Genomic DNA, 10,579 nt, shown 5'->3' on the forward strand with positions numbered 1-10,579 from the left:
CCAGGGGCTCCTCCCAAGCCCATGGGACCCGTGAGGAACAGATCCTCAAACGACCTCAAGAGTGAAAACAAATCAGTTTATCTGGTCCAATGGTATGTCCTTAAACACCCAAAAGGGAAGTATAACCAAAGATTAAAGGGGCCAATATAATTTCATAAGAGCATACATGTATATAGCTAAAAGTTACTTGACAAACAGCAAAGCCAGATAGGCTATACCTTCAGTAGAGCTGTTGGCCAGGATGGACAAAGGCTCTTTCAGATAGTAACCCAACACACTACTGGAAAAATGAACAGCAGACCCCAATTCTATCCAAAGGAATACTGAGAATGGATTGCTGTGTGACTGTAACCAGTGATAGTCATGTATATAGAGATTAGAAATACATGTGAAAACGTCTCAATGTCAGTAGGCTTGGAATGAATTTTTCTGTATGAAACTGTGTGTTTTGACAACGAAGTGGAGATCTTTTTTAGACGTTGGAACCTCATTTAATTTTATGTCTTATAGAGTTTATAATGATTAAAAGACTGCACAAGCGTAATAATTCATCTGTAAACCCAAAAATATACAACCAATTTTGAAAGAGATGTACCCTAGCTCAGAAAAATGTTATTGAATAGGTTAATGCTGTTGTAATGAAATGCTTCTTCTAATAAAAAAAAAATACAAGACATAGAAAAAACAATGTCAACAGACAAGGAAACTCTCTCCCTGCTGGTTAGCTTAAATAGTTCTAGAAAGTGCTATGAAGGAGAAAAGACGTCAGTGATCTAACCCAGTACAGGACCGTCATTCTATAATACTGATCTTCCAGGCAAGATATGCCCACTGGTACAATAGTGGCATGACAGTTTTAGGTTATCCATCTGCTTTTTGGTTGGATATGAAGCCTACTCTACAGGGAAAATTTCTTGCCTGGTATTTCAAACCTGGTCCAAATTCCTTGAATGTGGGTATTATTAATTCTAGGGGAAACCTAATATTGTTTTTCTAAATGGTCTTGTTAGAAAACTGCCTTTTACGTACTTTTGTTTGTGCTCATGGATTTGTGTTGCTCTCAATTTGGTCAGAGAATCTTCGTTTTTCAGTGGGTAGTAGTTAAGGCAAAGACTAGTTATTAGTCAAAGTGCCAAGTATAAGTAACTGCAACTGCTCAACTGTAAATAAATCATCTATATCACCTCTCCTTATTCAAGTCACAGAGAACACGGTGGAGCAGAGACTGAAAGAATTTAAGAGCAAGTGGATGGGGAAGATAACTGTGAAGTGCTGACTTCTGGACATGATATGGATATTGCACACATCAAATAACAGCAGTCCTGGTTACCTGCAACTGACCTGTCCATTAGCAAGCCAGGCAAAATTCCAACATGCCTGGAGGAGGGGCAAACAAGGCCCTACCCTTGGCACAGGAACTAATGGCAGCTGATGGCAGCTGGGGCCGGGGAAGAGTCACTCTTCTTTGGGGACATGACTGTTGGAAAGTTGCCCATGCTCCAGTGGATAATCCAACAACTATTCACATATGGACAGTTCTAACTGGACTTAGGGGTGATTAATAACACAAAAAAATGAGGATACTACTGCACTGTAGAGGTTATTTGCTGGGCTGGTCATTTCTCTGATTCATAGACTTTACAGCTAAATAGGATCCTTGATTGATTTTTCTCCCATAGCAATTTCCAAACTATGAGAGCTAGTCTTCAGGGAGAAAGTTTCCAGATCAGCTCCAGCTAGATTGCTCCAAGTCCTGTGCTGAAGTGTGTCTGTCTTCAGCAGCAGGTTCTTGCCTTCAAGTTCTGGGAAACAATCTAGGGCTGTTGGAATAGCCTGCATTTTTATCTTGGTGGTAATCAACAACTGTCTGATTGAACTTGAGGCCTGCTCAATGGGAGGGAACTCATGTATGGTACTATAAACAGGCAAATGCACATAGCCAACGAGGTTATTGATTTTAGAAAAAAAAATCTACTTTTGTGACATTGCTAGACCAATGTAATTTCTTTCTTTTTTAATTAATTTTTTATTGAGCTTTTAAATTTTCATACATTTTCCACTAAAATCCAGACCCTCCTCTCCCATCCATGCCTCCCCGTATCTGCCCACTGAACCCTATGCACTCTGCCATACATGCTGAGCCCTATTCATTCAGGTGTTTATACCCAAGTGTCCTTCAATGTAAATGCGTCCACTGGAGTCTAGTCAGCCCATCCAGTAGTCATATGTAAGTCATACTCTCCCTCACCCAGCAGCAATCAGTCTCAAATAGTTCTCAATCTAGTGCTGGCCCGACACCTAGTTCTCACCTCCCCTTTGGGTCCTTGTTTCATTGAGCTGACATGGGTCCCACACTTGATGCCACTGCTGCCACAGGCTCACATGAGAAATATGTATCCTTATATACATATTGGAAAGTGTACCTTTCACTGCTCAACAAAGAAGCTTCTTTTTGCGACAGATGAAGACTATTATGGAGTCCCACAATGGTCAAATGCAAAGAAAAATAGTCTGTGAGGCGCCCAGCCCTAAATGACAAATCTACAATGCAACTTCTACAACTAAGGTTCAGGGAACATAGCAGACCAGGGAGCAGAAATAATATTAATGTATCTTTCAATTCTAAACAGTGAAGCTTCCGCAAGTCACAGACGGTGATTAATCTAGAAAGCCACAACTGGCCAATGTGTACAAACTAAACTGCAGAATGCTTATTTCTCAATGGGACACCTATATAGAAGATCTGAAACTTAAAGCTCAGAGACCATTGCAGAAGAGGGGATGGAAAGATTGTAACATCCAGAGGTAGTGAATGATCAAAAGAAATTGAGTTCTTCAGGCAATTGGGAAGTTACTCATATGAACTCACAGAAATAGTAACAGAATGCACAAGATCCATATAAGCTCGATTCAAACAAAATCCCCATGGATATGTGGAAGTGGGTAAGAAGCCCCAAACTTTGCTGAGAAACTATTGGCAACTGATAATGGCTGGAAGCAGGAGAGTTGGTTTTCTTTAAGTGTGTAATTATAGATAGGTTAACTACATTAACCTGATTAACCTGGCTCTGTTGAATGTATGAACGACAAAGAACATTTGTGGACACAAACTTGACTCCATATGCCTTAATATATATGACAGAGTATATGAAACCCAATGGGGAGGAGTGTAGAGGGCTTTAAGAATGGGTAATGATAGAGGAGGGGTCTAAATGTGATAAAAATATTTTTTTGACATGAGCTATAGAAAAACAAGGAGAAATCAAGCTGGTGCTAAATTCAGAGCCTCATCTCTCCTGGCTAGTGCTCAAAGTGCTGGAAGGTGATATGCATGCTGCTAGAAGAAAAAATAATCATCAGCCTTACCCAGCTGTGAATCCTGTGTACTACAATAATAATTGGCCTGGCAAGATATGCCCACTAGCAAAATAGTGCCACAAATATTATGGGAGTAATCAGTCACTATTTAATTGGATTTAAGGTCTGCTGCCTAGAATGGAGCCCATACCTGCCATTGGTATCAGGATTAGGGACCTAAGGCTAGACACGTCACAGGATTTGGAAACATTTAAAACAAAATACCTTACTTTTTCTGGCAAAACTGAAGTTTCTTCCTTCAGACATCCATTTTTCTTCCTGCAGTATTAAAACTCTTACATGAAGGGATGGTTTTACTCAATGCCTTCCACTCAAATTTAACCCTTCTCTCCTTCCATTAAAAATCTAATACTTGAACTAACCAATTTTATATGGTGGAGAACTATTCTAAGTCTTTATTTGAAAATCCTCTTCAGGCCTGACCTATGTCCAAGTTAAAGCACTAATTTAAAAGTGAAGAGCAGTGATATACAAATGAAGAGAAATATCACAAATGCCTCTCTACTATTTATAATACCTTGTGAAAGGATATGTTGTTACAGATTAGATAAAATGGAGGAAGTTACTAGTAGTATGACTATTTTATATTGCATATAAAAGTTCATGAGGGAAGGAAGACTATTTCCTGCTGGTAAGGCATAGGTTTTTTAAAAAATTCATTTTTGCCTAGTATGGTGGTGCACACCTTTAATCCCAACGCTCAGAAGGCAGAGGCAGGCAGATCTCTATGAGATGGAAGCCAGCCTGGTGTACATAGCGAGTTCCAGGCTAGCTGGGGCTACAGGGCGATCAAATAAGATTATTTTTATTTTTTTATTGTTTTATATATACATATATTATGATAATTGGTCTCCTTTAAGTTTCTAATCACATTGCATGTTAAGTTTTTAATGAACTTCTCTTATAGATACTATCTATCAAGTCTTTCATTTCATTTATACTATTCTATACTCCAGAATTTGTTTCCTTTTAATGATGTTAATCCCACTGCTAAATATTTTATTTTTTTCAGGTTGATCTTCTTGGGGTCATTGAGTTATTGCTATGTATCTTTAAAAAAATTTATTGAGCTATTGTGTATTTCATACAACAGTTATTAATCAAATTTAGCCCCCACCCCCAGCCATCCCCCACATCTCCCACCGGACCGCATATATTCCACTATACATGTTAAATCCTATCCAGTCAAGCATTTGTACCCAGATGTCTTTCCATGCAGGTTCATTCACTGGAGTCAAATCAGTCTATTTAGAGATTGTCGGTATGGCCTACTCTTCCTCACCCAGTAGTGACCAGTCTCCGGTAGTTCCCAGACTAAGGCTGACTTGCCACCCATTTCCTTCAATCCACTCTGGGCCCTTGTCTGATTGAGTTGGCATGGTTCCTGTGTTCAGTGTCACCATTGCCGTAAATTCGCATGTGCAAGCTTCCAGTGGCCTGAAATCTTCTGCTTCCCTATGTTCATGGACCAACCCTGGCTCTTACAATCTTTTTGTCCCCTCTTCTGCAATGATCCCTGAACCATGGGTGGGGGAGTTTTGATATAGGAGTCCTACCCAGGGATACACACTCTGCAGTCTCTTATTCTTTAAAAATTGGCCAGTTGTGGCATTTTTGTGTTCACCACACTCTTGTTGTATAAGAAGGATTCGATGGCTGAGAGATGCACTTGTTTTCTCTCTACCTCCCATTCCAAAATGTTCCATGAGTCTTGGCTGTAGAGGTTTCACTTCAGATATGTCACCTAGGATTAGGTATCTCTCTGACATACATTCTGTGTGTCTAACCAGTTATGGGGTTCTACAGTAGCCTCCATCTGTTTTGAAAAGAAACTTCTTTGATGAATGGTGTATGGTATACTTGTCTGTAAATATAAGAAGCCACATTTAGCTTATGGTAAGAAATTTCATTGCATAGAGATATGACAGAGATATGGTTTCCTCAAAGATCTATGGCCTCTCCAGCCATGTGTATTTGGCTATGTTTACAGTGCCACCTGTGAGTTCACTCTCAATAAGAGGACTTTAAGTCCAATTAAACAGCTGTTAATTACCCCCCCAAGACACCAGTGCCACTACCACACCAGTAGAAGTAGTTTGCTCTGTTGGTCATTATGGTTATTAGACTTTATGGCTGGGATGGACCATTGATTGATTTCCTCCCTTTGCAGCTTGCATAATATCCTCCAGAACTATGGGAATCAAACTTCAGGTAAAAGGCTGACAGGTCAGTTTCTGCTCCATTGCTCCAAGTCCTATGTTCAAAGTATGTCTTTAGCAATAGCATCTTATCTTCCAGTTCTGAGAGACAATCAAGAGCTCTGGTAATAGACTGTGTTGTACTCTTGGAACAGTCTGATCAGTCACTCAAAGGGAGGTCTCTCCTATATGGTACTGTGCTCCTTGCCATACAGCCCCAAGGTATACATATGGACTAATGTTCAGGCACTATCTGTGCATTTCTCAGGGGGTTTCAGAGGCAACACATTTCCCTCTGGCTCCTCTAGACCCCCAATATTCATTTATCTCTATTCTCTCTCCCCACATCCTCCCTCTTTTCTCCCTCCTCAGTCCAAGTGTCCCTATTATCTCCTCCTCCCCGCAATAACACCTGCCTCCCACCATGCCCCATCTCCTGAGTTCCCTTCTCCCCCACCATGGACCCCTGCATGTCCTTCCCTCCTGTTCTCCCAGCCACATACTCCCACTTTCCCCACCCACCTCCTGGTAACATATATTCCCTACTATCCTCCTCTTTTGGGTTCTTTTTTTTCATTTACCTCTGTGTTTCCTTTCCATTTTCCTGGCTCCTGGTATTACATCATGATATATACTCACATATAAGGGACTGCTACTACAGTCCACGAATGATGGAGAATATACGTCACTTGCTTTTCTGCATTTGTGTTATTTCACTTAGCAAACTGTCTCTAATTCCATCAATTTACCTGTAAATTTCATAATTTCATCTTTTCTTAGTGCCGTGTAGAACTCAATTGTATAAATATATCACATTTTCATTATCCATTCCTCAGTTGAGGGACATTTAGGTTGTTTTCATTTCTTAGCTATTGTAAAGAAAACATCAATAAACATGAAGCTACAGGTATTTCTTGAGTAGAATGAGTCTTTTGGGTATATGCCAAGGAGTGGTATAACAAGATCATATGGTAGATTCATTTTTAGCTTTCTGAGTGTTCTCCATACTGCTTTCCATATGGTTGCACAAGTTTGGAGCCTTTCTCCACATCCTTGCAGGTATTTGGATTTTTTTCATTCTCTTGATCTTAGCCAATATGACTGAGGAAAGATGGAATCCTTTCTTTTTTTTTTTGGTCTGTTTGAGACAGGGTCTCCCTGTAGCCCTAGCTGGCCTGGATTTGCTATGGAGACCAGGCTGGCCTCAAACTCACAGAGATCTGCCTGCCTCTGCCTCCCGAGTGCTGGGATTAAAGGAATCTTAAAGTGGTATTTATCTGCATTTCTCTGATTTCTAAGTATCTTGAACACTTTTTGGTGTTTCTCAGCCATTTTAATTTCTTCATTTGAGAACTCTTTGTTCAGGTCTATAGCCCATCTTTTTATTGGGTCATTTTTTCCTTGTTTCTTTATGTTTTGAGTTCTTATATATTCTGGATATTAATCCTCTGTTGGATGTGTAGCTGGTAAAGATTTTCTCCAACTCAGTGGATTTCCCCCTCCCTTCCTTTGTTGTTACTTTTGCTGAGGAGAAACTTTGTAGCTTAATGAGGTCTCACTTATTGTTGACCTTAATTCCTGAGTAGCTGATGTCTGATTTAGAAAGTGCTTTCCTATGCCTATATCTTGGAGGGTTGTATCTATGTTTTCTTCTAGCAGTTTCTGAATTTCAGGTTTTATATGAAAGTCTTTGATCCATTTGGAGTTGACTTTTGTGCAGGGTGAAAGATTGGGATCCAATTTCATTCTTCTACAGGTGGAGATTCAGTTTTGCCAGTACCATTTTGTTGAAGATGAGGTCTTACCTCCATTGTGTGCTCTTGGCAACTTTGTCAAATACCGGGTGACTGAAATTGCATGTATTCATATTTTGGTCTTCTATTGTGCTCCATTTATCTATATGCCTATTTTTGTGTCAGTACCACACTGTTTTTATGACTATAGCTCTGACTATAAACTGAAATCTGCTATGGTGATTCCCCCAGCGTTGTTCTTTTTGCCCAAGATTGCTTTGTCTTTTGTGATTCCACATGAATTTTAGGACAATATTTTTTAAAGTTCTGTGAAGAATGTCATGGGTGTTCTTACTGGGATTGCATTGAATCTGTAAATTGCTTTTGGTAAGATGGTCATTTTCACAATGTTGATTTTTACCAATCCATGAGCATGGCAGGCCTTTCCATCTCCCAGTGTCTTCCACCAACTCTTTCTTTAAAAATTAGAAATTTTCATTGTAGAGATCTTTAATGTCTTTGATTAGGTGTGTTCCTAAATATTTGTTGAGGTTATTGTAAAAGGTAGAGTTTCCTTGAATGTTTTGTCTGATTGCTTGTTATTGGTATATAGAAACACTACTGATTTTGTGAGTTGATTGTGTAACCTATCACTTTACTGAAAATATTAATCATTTCTAAGAGTTTTCTGGTGGAGGTTTTAGGATCTCATCCATAATATCATATCATCTTCAAATAGACATCAATTGACCTCTTTTTCCAATTAGTAATCCTTAATTTTCTTCTCTTGTCTTATTGTTCTAACAAAAGTTTCAAGGACTATATTGGAAAGAAGTGGAGATAGTGGACAGACCTATCTGGTTCCTGATTTAAATGGGAATGCTTCCAGTTTTTCTCCATTTAGAATGATGTTGGCTATGGGTTTGTTTTATATAAGTTTAATTGTGTTGAGGTATGCCACCCCCCACCCAAGACCAATTACATCTAGGACTTTTAACATGAATGCATGTTGGATTTTGTCAAAGGCCTTTTCTGCATCTATTGAGATGGCCATGTGATTTTTGTCTTTAAGTCCATTTATATGTTTTATTATATTTGTTGACTTATGTATTTTGAACCATCCCTGAATCTCTGGAATAAAGCCGACTTGATAGTGGTGTATGATTTTTTTGATGTGTGTCTGTATGTGGTTTGTGGATATTTTGTTGAATATCTTTGCATTTATGCCCATTAAGGCTATGGATCTATAGTTTTCTTTTTCTGTTGCATTTTTACCTTGTTTTGGTATTAGAGTGTCACTGGCTTCATTAAAAAGTTTAGGATTTCTCCCTCTATTTCTATCCATTTGAATAATTTAAGAAGTACTGGTTGTAGATCTTCTTTGGTAGAATTCTGCCATGAATCCATCTGGGCCTGGAAATTCTTTATTTGGGGTTTTGTACAATTTCCTTACTTGTAATGGGTGTGTATAAGTTGTTGATCTCTTCTCGGTTTAACTTTGGTGGTGTCCGTGACTTTAGAAATTCATCCATTTCTTTTAGATTTTTTTTAATTTAATGGAGTATAATCTTTTTTCTCTCAATCTGAAAATAAAAATAAGTTTTTTCTTTTCTTTTCCTATTTAGAATAATTAGTAAACAAGCATTTTGGGTGATATTGGCAGAATAGTTCAGGAAAAAGAATGTGAAATATGCAAAATAAAAGTTTGCCCTTAAAATTTGCTTATAAAGCAAAGTTTCTTCAGTTAGACTTCATGCCTATTTTGAAACTGTCATCATGTGGGAGGGGCTAAGGATATATAAGCCAAGAATACCATGAGGCACCTCTCTCGCCATTTTATATGGCTATCAGGAAGTCACAGGCTCTATGTTTGAGTGTGGACTTCCTACTGCAGCTGTAAATGGGGGGGGGGTCACCCACTCTTCTGTAAATAAACCCTCACCCTATGCTCTGTTAGGAAGCCTAATGAACTCATTAGGATTTTCAAACAACAAGAACAACCACAACAAAAACAAGAATGACGGCAACAACACAAAAACCAGAGCTACTGGAAACCTTCATTATTCCACCAATGTCGACCCCGTGTTGGCAAATCTTTTGGTCTTTGGTCTTTGATTTCTTATTACTATTTTACGCACCTTAAACTTCATTTTATATGTATTTTTATGTAACCTGCTTCAAGTTATTTCTGGAAAATGTTTTTTAAATTGCCTCTCTTTTGAATAAAAAAAAAATAAAGTGTGCTCGCTTCAGCAGCACATATACTAAAATTGGAATGATACAGAGAAGATTAGCAAAAAAAAAGAAAAAAAATAATAAAGTGTACCTGAAAAAAAAAAAGGTGATTAGCAAACTTATTTAACAGACATGTCAGCCATAAAAGTTCATGGCGATAGTAAAAATCATGTTAATATAGCAAAACATTGCTTATTGGAGTGTAATCTTTTAAAGTGTTCCCTTACACTGTTCTGGATTTGTTTGGTGTTTCCCCTTTTGTCTCTGATTTTGTTAATTTGGATTTACTCTTTCTTCCTAAATTTAGGTTAGTTGAGCTAAGAGTCTGTCTATCTTGCTTAACTTTTCAAAGAACCATCGTTTAGACTTATTTTTTGTGTTGTTTTCTTTGTTTCTATTTCATGAATTTCTTCTTTGATTTTCATTTCCTCTTGTCTACTAGGTTTGGGATTGCTTTATTTTCCCAGAGTCTTGAGCTGTACTGTTAAGTCATTTACATGCACTCTTTCTGATTTTTTTAATATAGGCACTTTCCTCTTAGAATTGCTTTTAAGGTGTCCGAGAGGTTTTGTTGTGTTGTATTCTCATTTTCAGTTAGTTCCAGGAATTCTTTTATTTCTTTCTTAATTTATTCTTTGACCCATTCATCATTCAGGAGTGTGTTGTTTAATCTCCATGAGTTCAAGTAGTTACTAGAGTTTCTTTTGTTGTTGATTATAAGCTTAATTGCACTGTGGTCCAATAGAATGCATGGAATTATGTCACCATTTTTTGTATTTGTTCAGATTTTTCTCATGTTCCAGAATGTGGTCAATTTTAGAAAAACTTGCATGAGTTGCTGAGTAGAAAGTGCATTTTTTGGTGCTTGGGTAGAATATTATTAGATGTCTGTTAGGTCAGTTTGATATAAGATGTCATTTAATTCATGTGATATAAGGTATTGTTTAATTCAGATGTCTCTCTGTTAACTCTCTTCCCTGTTGACCTATTTAATGAAGATATTGGGTTACTGAAGTTACCTCCTATTACTGAGTT

Source organism: Nannospalax galili, unplaced genomic scaffold (genome assembly GCF_000622305.1).
Source record: "Nannospalax galili isolate Female #2095 unplaced genomic scaffold, S.galili_v1.0 scaffold7395, whole genome shotgun sequence".
Lineage (NCBI taxonomy): Eukaryota > Metazoa > Chordata > Mammalia > Rodentia > Spalacidae > Nannospalax > Nannospalax galili.